The 14,535-nt window shown below is 40.8% G+C and overlaps 1 protein-coding gene across 2 annotated transcripts in view; it reads right to left on the reverse strand.

Annotated features, from left to right (window-relative positions):
- Positions 1 to 14,535, reverse strand: part of Eip74EF (Ecdysone-induced protein E74) — a 570,400-nt gene that overhangs the window by 523,224 nt on the left and 32,641 nt on the right. For both annotated transcript variants that reach the window (XM_068226749.1, XM_067143498.2), the window contains exon 2: positions 4,062 to 4,091. The gene's annotated coding sequence lies outside the window, so the exon portion shown is untranslated. The remainder of the gene's footprint in view (positions 1 to 4,061; positions 4,092 to 14,535) is intronic.

The raw sequence follows: 14,535 nt of genomic DNA on the forward strand, positions 1-14,535 counted from the left end.
AACCACTTTCGAAGGAGCTATTATAGAATCCAAGGGAAATTAGAATTTTCGGGTTAGTTGTATGAATACACAGTATTTCGAATTTAAAAAAAATAATATCACTTTAGCAGAATTTAAGATCGTTTTAGCAGAACTGTACTTGGTATTCGAAAAATATGATCGTTTTGGCAGAATTGTTGTTGGTATTTGAAAAATAAGATCATTTTAGCATAATAGTTGGTATTCAAAAAATAAGATCATTTTAGCAGAATGTAGTTGGTATTCAAAAAATAAGATCGATTTAGTGGAAATGTAGTTTGTATTCAAAATATAAAATAATTTTGACAGAATCGTAGCTGGTATTCAAAAAATAAGATCATTGTAGCAGAATTGTAGTTTGATAGTGAACGCAAGTAGGCAAAAACACTGTGCAAAGGAGAGAATATCTGTGGCTCACCAGTTCAATAACATCCTTACATTGAGATTTGAATGTGCAAGTTACAAGAATACCTTCAACCTGGGTGAGCTCACAACAGCTGAGTTCATTGACCCAGACCTAGCGACTGGCATGGCAGCAGCTCCACCGTGCTTCCTGGAGCGAGCAGCAGCATGGGAATCAAGTTTAGGGTTCCACTGCAGAGACCTTGCAAACATGTGTGTTTATACAGCTGAGGAGACCAGACAGACCTGGGGCACAATAACACTTCCCTTATGTATGGTGGTCAAGGCCAGAAGCACCTACACACTACTTTCTTATAAATTAGGGGCCAATGACCGTCCGTCCAGCGTGGAATTCTATGAAGGAAGAATATTTTTATTGCTTAGCTCTTCTAAACGTCAACCAATACATGCGTGCTTCCGACGACGGTGAATATGGAATAGAAAATAGCTAGTACTGGGAAGCTAACCAACAGAGGGCGGCACTGCCTATGCCCTGTATGTTCTCTCCCATAAACGAACATTGGTATCACGTGCTGGAAATCAGAGAGCAAGAACTGCTTTAATGAAGATAAAACAAACAACTCTTACAGCCAAGTGCATTAACCTTGCTTAAGATTCGGCCTACCAGTGTGTTCGTAAACGCTGTACGTTTAAACTTAGGACTCCCAAGAGGAGAGGTCGTTGAACCCAAAACTTTATATATCACTGATATTTTCCTTTAAAATGTTCCTAGATCATCCTCCTTTCGAGTAATTGTCCCTCGACTAGTTTATGAGACCACAGTATTATGATTTTAGTGGTCATATTGTGCAATTCATGAAATAAATTACAAATGTTAGTATGGGTTCAATGACCCCTCCCCCTCTCTTCAGGGCTGTGGATGGTGGAGTCTGAACCCACTATATCCCGGGGAATGCTAAGCAATGTGTACAACAGTTATCACTCTCGGTAGAAAGTTAACTGACTGAGGTTGTATCTAAATGATGCACTGTGGCAAATCGAGTTAATTTTTCTTTTGCAGCGTAATTTGGATATCTAAACCAAAAGTGGGCTATGGAAGTTAAGTTGGGCCAAAGTACACAGTATCTCCGTCCTGTAGTTCAAATCAGGGTTTCTTAACCAGCTTTCTCTTGGAACTTTCGTTTCTTAACAACCGGGCTGAGACTCTAAAACTGTAGAGAGCTGGATTTATAACTCCAAGTTGGTTGGTTTGATTCTGGCTCAGTCCGATGGTATTCAAGAAATATAATGCCACGTGATGAAAGTCAACATTTCTGGTACTTTGGAGTCTCCGAAAACCGCAAGATTTATTTATTTATTTATTTATTTATTTATTTATTTATTTATTTATTTATTTATTTATTTATTTATTTATTTATTTATTTATTTATTTATTTAATTTGAAGTAAGTGACGGAACATAATTACTACTGACCTAGCTGCGAGTGAAGGAGTAGAAGATGAAGATAATATGGTCAGCAATGCACCCCGACAAGTGTTGAGCATCAAATATAGAGTGCCAATGAAGAACATGTGAATGGTACTTATTTGGATAGCTGGCTGAGTCGGGTCCTAGAACGAGGGGTAGAAGGAGTAGTTCTGAAATCCCTGACACTATTGGAGGTTCAAACTAGAGCCGTGCATCACCAAGTTTGAAGACCGAACATTTTAGGAAATAGACTGACGCCCGGCCATACAGGCAAACCACCAAACGTTTCTGGAAGCAGTGCTGCATACTAAAGGCGAGTATTAATGATCCGGCGAGGCTGTTGGTCTTCGGTCCTTTCTGTCTGTATCGAATCTGTTCCTTCAGGGAATACCTTTATTTGCATAGTATCGTGCCACCACCACCACCATCAACATAGTCATAGGGTACGGTGTTATTTTCTGTGTTACTTCCTATTAAGAGTAAGTTTTGTGTTTCGTTTACTATGCAGTAGTCAGTGTTAATACACTGAGAATACAAGAAGTGCATTATATAAATAAAGAATAACATTAATCTTAGAGTTACAAATGGGAAATTCGTGTGTTCAAAATCTATAACGTCGCTTAAGAAATAGTACTACCTAAAGACAAAATTCTACTTATACATCAGAAGGAAATAAACATATACAACTATAAAAATGATAAAAATGATTCCGAAGAAAATTGTAATCTGATGAGATAGCTCGACAAAAAAAGGGAAGGGCGGATACCGGGGAATCACGGATTTTACGTAAATTTTGCACACGCGTTAAATGAGCCAATAATAACAAAACGGTGAAAACATTTCTTTCGGAAATTAACTTACGCGACCTACAGAAAGCGTTTAAGTTCGCATCTTTGAATTGGCGCGCTTGGCTACGTAGGATTGCGGCGCGTGTAAGTCGGGGGACCGCCCCACTGATCTTCATTTCTATTCCGTTAATAATTGCGCGGTAATTCGCAAAAATGATGTTGTGGTATTAAGAGAAATTATTTAATTCTTGCAATGATTATGAGTCCATAAAGACTGTTATAGTGAAAATAAAAGTTAATCAATATAACAAGAGACGTCACACAGGAAAGAAAGTTACTCTTTACAGCTTCTGCAACAATGATGTTCGTGATGGAAATGTTGAAAGCACAAAGTAGTTTTACACCAACGACACCTAACGAAGCGAGGACAAATCTTAATATCACATGTTCTATATTTTCCTTCCAACGCAAAAATAACTTTGCCTGTTTTGATTACCATTATACAAACATACTCTTGTCCCATACAACGACTATAGCGTGTGTCAGCGTGGCCTCAAATCAGGTCTTGGAGAGTGCGAGTTCTCGGCAGGGTATTGAGTAGCGGCCTGCGTAGTCGAGCGCGCTAATTCAACATACGAACTTCAACGCTTTCTGTTGGTCGCACGAGTTAATTTCCGAAAGAAGTGTTTTGGCCATTGTGTGTTTTTTTTGACTCCTTTAACGTGTGTGCAAAATGTTCGTAAGATCGGCGATTCAACAGTACACACCCTTCCATTGTAAGTTGTAAGAGATGAAACATAATTTCTATATGTATTAAGCGACATTGAGTCGCTGTATTCTGTTACCTACGCGATGATGTACTCGGGAACAAGGCCGGTCCCATTTTGGGTTGAAGATTCGACGAAACAACTAACGCCCTCACTATTCAGAATGTTAATGAGAATTTATGAAAGGATATTCTCTGAATGTATAATGTTTACAATGTTGGTTTTTTTTTTTGCTAGGTGCTTTACGTCGCACCGACACAGATAGGTCTTATGGCGACGATGGGATAGGAAAGGCCTAGGAGTTGGAAGGAAGCGGCCGTGGCCTTAATTAATGTAAAGCCCCAGCATTTGCCTGGTGTGAAAATGGGAAACCACGGAAAACCATTTTCAGGGCTGCCGATAGTGGGATTCGAACCTACTATCTCCCGGATGCAAGCTCACAGCCGCGCGCCTCTACGCGCACGGCCAACTCGCCCGGTAATGTTTGTTTTTAAAAGTCAAGCATTTTGTGTGAATGAACTACTGTACGTTACTAAAAGTTCTAGCCTACCATCAGATTGAAGTCGTTATGCTTCTCTACTTGCCAATCAATGAAATCTGAAGAATTGAGTAGAAATTGAAAAAAAACCACAGATGGAACGGGTAATGAAGTACTTACCTGGGCAAGTTCAGAGGTGACGTCGTCGGGCTGAAACAAAGAAAACAAACGTTAGGTAATCTTTATTCTGTACACAAAGAAAACAAATGTTACTCTATTTTGTACATCAAGAAAAGTATTTTTTGCTACCAGCTAACTGCAAACTTGCATTTCACTGGTTAGCCTCAGCCTAGTACATACAGCCGTACAGATAAAATATTACAAACACTAAGCGCTATGACAGTGCTAACAAATATTCTTTCCAGTCTTATTATAATCCTCAACACCGAGCAGAGTGCCTGGTACTGAAAATGGTTTTCCATCTTCTCCACTAAGGCAAATGCGGGGACAGTTCTTGTTATAGTACACGCCCGCTCCCTTCTTACCTTCTCTGCATCACAAATCACCGCAACATATCACCCTGGCCTGAGAGAGGGAGTCACCCACTAGGGGGCCCGCCGTATCCCATCAGGGTTCGAAAATAAAACATTTTAGTAGCCGGGATGAGTGGAACAGACGGTTAAGGCGCTGGTTTTCTGAGCGCAAGTCAGCAGCTTCGATCCTGGCTCAGTCCGGTGTTATTCAAAGATGCTCAAATACGCCAGCCTCGTGTTGGTAGATTTACTGGTACGTAAACTAACTCCTGTGTGATAACATTCCAACACCTCTACGTCTCCGAAAATCACAACAGTTGTTAGTGGGACATAAAACCATTATTATTATTATTGGTCCAAGGTTATTTAAATGTTACTTGAAATTATTGTAGCTGTTTTCTTTTTTTTTATGTATCTGACACGAGAATAATAATAATAATAATAATAATAATAATAATAATAATAATAATAATAATAATAATAATAATAATAATAATAATTATTATTATTATTATTATTATTATTATTATTATTATTATTATTATTATTATTATTATTATTATTATTATTATTAACCCAATGATAAACAAATTCTATAATACACTTCTAGGATTTCTACAGGGCTGCGAGTGCGGTATACGAATGGCATATACCAAAAAATGTTTCCTTCGTGAGAGGGTCAGTTTATACTGAATAAGATCAAGGAGGCCTTCCGTTTGCACCTTCGTTTGCCGAACTTCCAAGCCAACGCGAACAGTCTCCTAATGAAATTAGTTGCAACGACGCTAATGAAATTTTCAAAGGTAAAATACGTTCTCAAACATTCATGTTCATTATTTTTCTTACAGTGCGGAAGTAGTACGTTTGCTGATATAGATTCCTGATCAAATCTTTTCTCCTATTACCTCTCTATAAAATGTAATAGTTTATAAGGAGGACCAGGAAGTAATTAAAACTTGCGGAGAAGTGGTGTTCATATGACGAGACATTTCCATTTAAACCAGCATTATCAACATAACACGAAGATCATTTTTCTTTGGAGTAGGATATTTTATAAATATTGATACTACATCGAACTCTTATTAACATAAATTAACGGAATTAAATAAAAATGGATTTTCTATTCCAACAGGTCTATACCCCAAGAATCCCATATTTAATAATAATAATAATAATAATAATAATAATAATAATAATAAAATAATAATAATAATAATAAAATAATAATAATAATAATAAAATACACCCTTGAAACTGTTATTGTTTTTAAGAGGCGTCGAAGAACTCTAATGTTGCCAGTAAATGTAATGGCGTGGATCTCTCGCATTAAGGCTGCCGTAAACGTCAACCGATTTTGCCGGGATTCGATCCTGCTACAGAGAGCATGAAGGCAGTGCCGAACCTAGCCAACTGCACTACTTCGCTGGTTACCGTCTGTTTACCTATTCATACTGCAGGAAATTCAGAAACAAACATAAAAAACCTGACATGGATTCCCGCATTGTGATAAATCTCCAGCATGAGGAGGTGTAGGCGAGGTCAGCTGGGCTTCTAGCGGGTCACTCAAGGTCACCAGAACACAGGAAGTGTAACACCTGCGCTGCCCTGTCCTATCCATCATCATCTGCACATGTGATCGCAGAACTCGCGACCAAGCTGATTCGCACTGTGCGAGTTACGTTTATAAGGCTAACCCTGCAGGGGCTTATAACTCATCGGCATTGGTTCAACTTTGTTCAGCCACAGTCATTTGTCAACTTCCCGGTTGTCCAGTTCCGTGGCTAACTGGTTAGCACTCCGACCTTTATTCCAAGGAGTCGTGGGTTCGATTTACGGCAGGAACGAGAATTTTAACCTTCAGTGGTTAATTTATGATGTTTGTTGTTTAAAGGGGCCTAACATCTAGGTCATCGGCCCCTAATGGTACGAATTGAGACGAAATGTAATGACAAATTAAGAGTCCAAATTCCTCTACTGACCAGAATTCAAAACGTGAGAACGAAGTGTGAATGGATGGATATGAATTTAAAACGATCAGTGGATCCGACCCGCAGTGCCTCACATTCACAGAAACTGACATAAAACAATAGTATTACTCACTAAGGGACTGCTTCTGAAGCACAATACTTAATCGATGATGCTTGTAATCTAAATGGGTTCAAAATCCAGGTCGTCGGCCCCTCATAATGGTACTTATCGCTAGGAAAGTAGAACCATGGCATTTGTCATGTTGCGGTACTAATCAAAAGTAGCGTAGACTCGCAGTATTCCACACATTATGGTACTACTCACAGGTAATGAAATTCGCACATACACACAGACCTATGGTGTTTCACACATTGCGGCGCCATTTACAGGCAACGCAAACCTATGGTATTCATCATATAAGTGTACTAACCACAGGGACTCGTACTATCTCGCGGTGTTCCTCACATACTCGGTACTAATCATAGGCAAGCCAGAACCATGGTGTCGCTCATATAGTGGTACTAATCACAGGTACTGTAAAAGCCGACAGTGCACTGTAAGTGGGGGGCTGACCGCACGGTGCTCCTGCGTGCTACTAATCACAAACCTATTTGGTACCTAACATAGTGGTACTACGCGCAAGTAAAACCCACCCAAAGTGTTCCCCGCTTGGTGATACTAATCACAAGCCGTTTCATGGTTCTAATACAATCATCCATTGGTCGCCCCTTTTAGTCGCCTCTTACAACAGGCAGGGGATACCGTGGGTGTATTCTTCGTCTGCGTCCCCCACCCGCAGGGGGTTGTGTGTTTGGTACGCGAGAACTATTTTATTTCGCTCAAGTCCGCCGGCAAGCCGGTTAAGACCCCCCTATCCGCCACGTGGGACGCGCCACTTGGGAGTATCATTTCTCCCCCTGCTACGCCAGCGTATTAGGTTCGTGGCATTGGTTAATTCCTCTAGCCCGGGGACTGATGTGTGTGCTGTCTTCAACATGAAATTTCACCCTAGGTAGAAGGGCCTCTTCCTCACAGATATTCTTCTTCTTATTATTATTATGTATTATTATTGGAGTGATTCTTAAGAGCTTAATAACGTAGCGGTAGTTTACCAATTGACTCTGATTCAGCGGATATTACACGACTTAAGAACAAGATCAACACACTTAGCGGTTGCAGTAGCTCAAAAAGATATAACGTGCCATAATGGCTTGTTTCTATATACCTGATACTGCCAACCTTACCATAACAGTTTACTTAAACTGGATATTGGGGGGTTAATGATTGTTAATTGTTGTTGTTGTTTTACAATTTGCTTTACGTTGCACCGACACAGATAGGTGTTATTGCGAGGATGGGATAGGAAAGGGCTAGGAGTGGGAAGGAGGCGGTCGTGACCTTAATTAATGTAGAGCCCCAGCATTTGCCTATGTGAAAATGGGAAAGCACGGAAAACCGTCTTCTGGGCTCCGACAGCGGGGTTCGAACCATCATCATCATCATAATCATCAACATTATCATCCCTGTTCCCATAGTTCATACTATTTCCTTTCCTTACACCACTACACAAAGATCTGAACTTTCTCTCTCCTGCTTTCATGAAAATAGATATTCTTGTTGTTTTTCCACCAGTCTTACGACTCTTACGCAAACCTGCAATTGAGGCGTTGCGAATACAAAGGGCGAACCCAAAAAAGTATATATTTAAGGAAAAAGCATTTGAAATGAAAAAGAAATCACTTTTCCTTTGCAAAAATGAAATGAACATAAATATATCTCTTCGTGATGGCCATTCATCAACGGCTGCCAATTTCAGATTTAAAAAATCGTTTCGTGTGGCTATTTCTAGCCGGGTGCAGCCCTTGTAAGGCAGACCCTCCGATGAGGGTGGGCGGCATCTGCAATATGTAGGTAACTGCGTGTTATTGTGGTGGATGATAGTGTTACGTCTGGTCTGTGAGTTGCAGGGATGTTTGGGACTACACAAACGCCCAGTCCCCCACTCCATTGGAATTAACCAATGAAGGTTAAATCCCGGACTGGCTGGAAATCGAACCCGGGACCCTCTTAACCGAAGGCCAGTATGCTGACCATTCAGCCAACGAGTCGGACGCTAATTTCAGATGATCGCCAGACATTTTTATGTCAACATTTTTCTCACATGAAAAAATCAGAAAACGTCTAACTGAATCATTTCTATTTTCTGCAGTCTGCATTTCTTTAAATTTTTAAGGACTAAGTATCTCTAATGCACATATTATGAAGCGACAACACAGGTTTTCCCGAGCCAAATCTTCTTTTATTACAAAAATCAAATTACGTCTCGTAGTCATTGCCTGCTGCCATTTCTTGATGGATGCAGTATTTTTGTATCCATCCCTTGGCACAGGCCAGAGTAAAGTGTAGCTTTCACCGAAGTCCCAGTCTCATCCATGGCTGTGACACTATGGAAGCTGCTGGGGTATGGGTGATGCTGAGTACTGACATTCAGAGCACGACTAGTGCATCTGAGTGTTATGAAAGGTGTTGCTCATAGGGTCAGTCGTGCTGCAGTAGCACTTTCTGACCCAGTGAGGAAAGCAATGGCAAACTTCCTCACTCCTCGTCTTGCCTAGTACGCCTCATTTTGGTGCTGCCATTGGTTTTTGCGGTTTCCTTATAACCGCATAACCTTTGGTGGTGCTATTTGAGGATCCAACCAGCCTCTGGGCTGATGACCTAACAGACAGACAGACATTCGTAGTCAATCATATTGTCAGCACTGTTGTCCTTGCCGAAGTGGTGGAAACGCACAGTGTCTTGAGGGGAGCTGTAGAGTTCCCCTTTCGTAATCACAAGCAAATCACTCAAAATCTTTGCTCTGTTGACTTTCAACGGTTATTATTAAAAAAAAGACAAAAGTGTGAATTCTGTAAAGTTGACTCACTTTATCGTTTTCCATGTCGCGTTACCATATTTCAAAATGAAAAATCCGGAGGGTTAGCATAATGTTCAGTTTAAAAACGTGGAGAATTTATATCGAGTGGTTTATTTAACTTATTTTTCGCTGGCTTGGACTTATTTTTAGAAAACCCATTTTAGAGACAATGCTGTCATAGTACTGCACACATATTGAATTTTTCTCGTTGTTCAATTCAGTTGACAACCATTTTAAATTGTCAACACTGAGCTTATTTCACTCGTCAGTCAACTGAAGGGAAAATATTCTCTCTACAGCTGTGTTTATGTTGACACGTACTGGTGCCATTCCTCTCCAGCACTTTTCCCTACTGAAGTTGCACTGTTCGTCTTGTAGTAAGTTCTTAAAGCACTTATTTAATCAATAAGTCCTGAGTCATCAATGGTCATATTAACACCCTTTGCAGATACCACAAGTTTTTTGACAGCTTACCAAGAGCTAACCGGTGAAATACAAACAAGAACTGAGTGGCCTTCAGTGCTGTCAACTTTAAACTGAGTTCAGAAAAGACTCGCTAGAAGGGGGCAGATATGATGGGAATATACTTGTATGTATAAAAAATAAGATAGAATAAAATATAAAGTTTGAAGTATTAGTCAGAAGGTTACGTGACTGTAGCTGCATTCCGCTGTAGTGATTACCAGGAATCAAAATAAATAAAAATAAAAATATAATAAATATTGGTAAGGAAAACACATGTTCTAAATATAAACATACAGGCGTAATAAATATTTAGGTTTGTTACAAATATGGACCCGTAGCATTTATACACTTGTCTCATGATACTAGGCAGTTCTTCGTTGATGAAGGTCTACCATAAAAATCGCGTGCATCAAGCCTCAACTAATGTTCACTTTTAAGACCATACCATCAACATTGGAACGTCAGTCTCGTTCGACCTCCTTCCTCAAAAAGTTCTCCATGATCATTCCACACTGCCGAACGACGTACCATGCTCGCATTCCTTTGCAGATGTGCAGCCATAATACTCGCGCTGTGGCAAACCTACATACCACTTTATTTCTCTTTTGGTGCGTCTATTAAGCGGACTAAGGAAAACCTGTACCTTCCAGAATATTATATCTAGACAGCCGGGCCTTGATAAAACGGCTATGAATATAACTCGTTTGGAGAAGTGTATTGCATCTAAGTGTGCCTATTCTGACTAATAACAATTTCACTCTCACAGAGTTACCGTGGTTTGAAATTTCTTTACCAAATCTGACATTTCTTGTACAACAGAATGCTAGCGCAGGAATTACTGCATCTATTACACAGTTTGCCATAACAACAGGCCAAACTATATAACTTAACTTTCATTCGACTTTCTTTGGTTATTGTGTCTAGCTGTTCAGTAGGTTGATAATGTGGCTTTTTTGTGCGCGGCTTAGTGGTCTCAGTGTGACAGCATTCCGTCGCTGTTCCTTGCTGGGCAATGTACGTAGGCAGGGGCACCACCTGCTAGTGGGTGTGGCGTTTGTTAACGAGAGGAGGGTGGGATGATCTTACATCATCTCAAGTTGTATGGGATGTCTGCCTCTTAGTCACATTCTGCAGTTCACAAGACAAGGAAAGAGAGAAGTAGTGTCAACAAAAAGTTATTTGCTCACAATTTGACAGTGTGAACGCCTTTATGAAGTGTCCTGATTGCTATTTTTTTGCTAGTTGCTTTACGTCGCACCGACACAGATAGGTCTTATGGCGACGATGGGACAGGAAAGGCCTAGGAATGGGAAGGAAGCGGCCGTGGCCTTAATTAAGGTACAGCCCTAGCATTTGCCTTGTGTGAAAATGGGGAACCACGGAAAACCATCTTCAGGGCTGCCGACAGTGGGGTTCGAACCCACTATCTCCCATTTGCGAGCTCACAGCTGTGCGCTCCTAACCGCACTGCCAACTCGCCCGGTGTGCCCTGATTGAATACTATAGGTCCTCACACTTCTTTAATAATAATAATTATTATTATATTGTTATTGATTCTACATGCCACCAACTACTTTTACGGCGTTCGAAGACGCCGAGGTGCCTGAATTTTGCCATGCAAATGTTACTTTTGTGTTGGTAAATCTATCGACAAGAAGCCGACGTATCTGAGTACCTCCCAATACCACCGGAGTGAGTTGGGATCGAACCCGCTAATTTCATTTTAGAAGGCCAGCGCTGAACCGTCTCAACCGCACAAAATATTTGGAAGATAGTACAGTTTTACATTCGGACATAACCACGTAGTCATCTGCCCTGTACTTCCACGCTCGCATTGTATGCACGTTGGTGGCATTTGGACTTACAACAAATCGAGTAGACGAAGGCATGAATAAACAAACTGACATAAACTGACATAAATATGACTTATGGCTGAGGGACATCTGAAAATTTGCGTCATGGAATTGAAAATCCGCAGCCTGTTTTCAGTCATTCGACCGGGTCAGGGATGGAATCAATGAAGCCTCCCATCTAGTGGCGAGTATAGGAATTGTGCCGACTGCCGAAGCCTGTCGCACTCATCTGAAATGATATTGGAGAGTGTTGCTGGAATGAGAGATGACAGAAAAAACCGGAGTGCCCAGAGAAAAACCTGTCCCATCTGCCCTTTGTACAGCACAAATCTCACATGGAGTGACCGGGATTTGAACCACGGAACCCAGCGGAGAGAGGCTGGCGCGCTGCTTCGTGAGCCACGGAGGCTAGCGATACAAAAATTTATGACGCGATGTCACGTAGCAACCGTGCAGACTGCGATGTGAAGTATTCACGGATGGCCATGACAGACATACAGAAGGCTCTGTATTTTTCCTCTGAAATGATGCAAACAAACGTTCTCAATTTGAGTTTCACTTATTGAAAGATATATTTATGATCATTTGAGTTTTCCCAATGAAAATTTGACACCATTCTTTTAACAGATTGTACGCAGAGCGTAGTAGTGTCGTAGAAATGAAAAGTTAAACACAGGATAGTGTATCATGGAGAGCTGTTCCAAACCACTCCATGGACTGATGATCATAACATTAACATCATCATCAGGCATACAGACCAAGCAAACACGGCTACCGAGTGCGATATCTCAAGTGACAACAAGAACAGTTAGTGAACAATCTAGTGTAGTCTTTGTTCATTGAGAAGGACTTTCACCTGTTGCATGATAAGTGTTGAATGCTCCTTCGCATGCTACTTGGAAGAAGACTGTTTATACACATACACTCACTCTCTGCACGACGCCTTGACGTCGAACCCAGCACGCTCACAATACACTGCTATATTTATTCTCAAGGTAAACCCCGCTGTGCTGCAGTGTACATTCAGCTGCAAGATCGTTCTCACTCACCTATTGTTCCTGAGCTGGCGACGTTAGCAACAACAAAATGCACAGTTACCTCTATTGTACACACTCCATAGAAAACAGTGGTTCCAAAATACTGATAATTAGCAGAATTACACGTCCAACGCAAGATCTTTTGAAACTGTGAGGCATGTTTAACATTTTGTGAATCGCATGTTTTCAAGGATATTTATGAATTGCTAGGGCTTACTTTCAACTTTGAAAATGTAATTCTAAAATGCCATGTTTAATTTAATTTTTAAGTTTTTCTTCAAATGCCTTTATGGCACTAATTTTTCTGGTAATTACGTATTATTCGTGGACGTTTAAGCACTGTTTTCAACTTTTATATGAAAACTCCGCATACCTATAACATTATTTGATTAATACAGCATGCGTTGGCTTATTGGAGGATAGTGTCAACTGTCAAAGTTTGTGTAACTGAGCAAGAGGCTGTGCAGATTGGGTCACCTACCTATCAGCTTGCATTCGGAAAATAGTGGGTTCGATCCTCACTGTCGGCAGCCCTAAAGATGGTTTTCCATGCTTTCCCACGTAAATGCTGAGGATGTACCTTAATTAAGGGCACGGTCGCTTCCTATCCTATCCCATCGTCACACCATAAGATCTGTCTATGTCGGTGCGACGTAAAGTAAATTATAAAAATACTTTTGCTAAGTCTAGCCTCCGTGGCTCAGGCGGCAGCGCGTCGGCCTCTCACCGCTCAGTTCCATGGTTCAAATCCCGGTCACTCCATGTGAGATTGTGCTGGACAAAGCAGAGGCGGGACAGGTTTTTCTCCGGGTACTCCGGTTTTCCCTGTCATCTTTCATTCCAGCAACACTGTCCACTATCATTTCATTTCATCTGTCAGTCAATCATTGCCCCGGAGGAGTGCGGCAGGCTTCGGCAGCCGGCACAATTCCTATCCTCTCCGCAAGATAGGGGCTTTATTCATTCCATCCCTCACCCGGTCACTGACTGGAAAACAGGTTGTAGGTTTTCATTTCAATTTTGCTAAGTCTATCAATGGTGAGCCTCGCTGACGTGGAAATATTATTCAGGTCGTTGTTGTGATTGTTTTTAATAAGCTACAAGCAGCAAATTTCTTATCACCACAATAATAAACCAAAAAATGAATAATAGAAGAGAGGGTGGAAGCTTTCACTGAACCGGAAGAAAACAAAATGTCAAACTTTAGAGTAACATTACACTGACCGTCTACTGTCAGCTGAGGTGTACTTTGTCTCTGCTGCTGCCGCCACGTATCTCCGATATTGCCGCAATTATCCAGAAATAATGACAGTGCCGGGTCCGACAGTTAATTTATCCCAAAATAGAATTTACGTTATAGCACTTGACACTTAACAGCGGTAAAGGTGCTGCTATTATTTTAATACTCCCCACGAGCGCACCATTCTTAAGACCGTGAATATAATACGAAACGAACGATCAATATCTGCTAAAAATACACACAGACCAATATTTCCCAGAAAAGCCTTTAATAATTCTGAAGTACAAAAGAGTTGATTTTGTTTTAATTCAAACTGACTAGCTTAAAAACCAGGCAATAGACCACGAAGAGTCCTGGAATAGGCAAATTGAAGAGTTTCCCCTCTTTTCGTGTCGGTATTAACCTACTTTGCCTCCTGGAATTAACTGTAGGCCTACTGTGCAGTATTTTTGTTAAAGGCCGAGTGAATCCTTCATAATTGTGCTAATCAAGTTTCTAATTGTCTTGACATCCTAACTTCCTTTCCTATGAAACTAGTACCTCTTTTGACACCTGTCATTCTCTCTCTTCATTCGTGATTCGATCTACCCACCTCACCTTCAGCATTCTTTTTCTGTAACACCACATTTCAAAAGCTCCTA

This window comes from Anabrus simplex, chromosome 3 (genome assembly GCF_040414725.1).
Source record: "Anabrus simplex isolate iqAnaSimp1 chromosome 3, ASM4041472v1, whole genome shotgun sequence".
In the NCBI taxonomy this organism is placed as follows: domain Eukaryota; kingdom Metazoa; phylum Arthropoda; class Insecta; order Orthoptera; family Tettigoniidae; genus Anabrus; species Anabrus simplex.